The following is a 1,456-nucleotide window of genomic DNA, read 5'->3' as shown; positions in this document are numbered from 1 at the left end:
TATTCTCATCATTCATAAGAATTATTTACAGAGCCTTTTATGAAAGCATTACACCCAATTAAAATGCAGAGAATGTGTGAACTCAACGCACAGTGTGCATTAAAGAATTTTACACTTAATGCGTCTTCCTGTATTTATAAACGTGTTTTCATATGTTAAATATAACAAAAACAGAAGGGTAATGCACGAATAAATCATTCTATGTTTAACCATGATTATAAAATAAATTGATACTAAAGAGAATGAAGTATTAATTTATAATGTACAAATAATACCATAGTTCTGCTACGATAAAGCATAACATGTATTATGCTTTATCCAGTAAGGTATGCGTTGCATCAATGACGCCAACGTCACATAATAAAAAATAATAATCCATGTTTATTGCTAACAATCAAATTTATAGTCGTCTCAAAGCGGAAAAAAAAAAATAAATAAATAAAAGAAAAAAGAGAAAAATAAAAAAGAATGAAAATAATAGGAAAAGTAAGAGAAGAATATTAGAAGAAACAAAAAATTAAAAAAAAAAGAAGAAAAAAAAAATATAATAATAAGAGTAATAATAAGAAAAACACGAAGTAGCAGAAGAAAAAAGGAGAAAATTATAAAGAAATGCAAAAAAGAAAAAAAAAAAAAGGAATCCCAATAATTTCTCCGCTGTTGCTCCCGTTAAAACAACCTATAACAATGTACAAATCAGATATCTATACGTAATTCTTTCATAGTTCAGTGCCCCCATTTCAAAGGAACACCGTGAGCATATTCTTCAAATGATTCATTCGAATTTTCATACACTACTCTCCGAACTCAAGCGCAAATATGTATGAATTTTTTCACTTTAGGCCGGTGATTCATAACTCAATCTAACGGACTCTGCTTTGTACATTACTCACTTTACCAATCTGTACATTAGACGTGGGACTTCAGAAGTACTGAATGAAGCTTTGCCCAAGAAGAAAATAAGACAATAGAAACGATACTTCAAGAGATATACAAAGGACGGGGAATTGATATTGCATACGGCTAACAAACAGGATTTCTTATTGTACACCTAATTCTTATTTTAGCAATTTTGAAATATCAGATGAGACAGCGGCGCAGTACGCGCATAGCTCAAGCTATTCTTGCCTTGCACTCTTCAAAAAAGAACATCATATACTAACTAATAGTAATTAAAATACATTCGGTAAAACGGAATTTACTCTATAACTTCATATAAATGGACTAAATATGTATGAATATTCCTTTGCAATAATTCTGCATCGAATCTGGAAAGAACATTCCTATACCATGACCCAGGAGCAGTAGCTACATGTCCGCAGAATATTGTGTCTTGGCGTCCCGTTAAATTGACATAGAGGATATTTTAATAAACCCCTTATGGTGTAAGCTAAAAGGAGATTCCCAACTAATTTCAGATGGTTTCCCATTCTGAGCATATATTTCGCTCACAGCT

The sequence above is a fragment of the Plasmodium inui genome (genome assembly GCF_000524495.1).
Source record: "Plasmodium inui San Antonio 1 unplaced genomic scaffold supercont1.52, whole genome shotgun sequence".
Classification (NCBI taxonomy): Eukaryota; Apicomplexa; class Aconoidasida; order Haemosporida; family Plasmodiidae; genus Plasmodium; species Plasmodium inui.
This window is presented reverse-complemented; position numbering follows the sequence as displayed.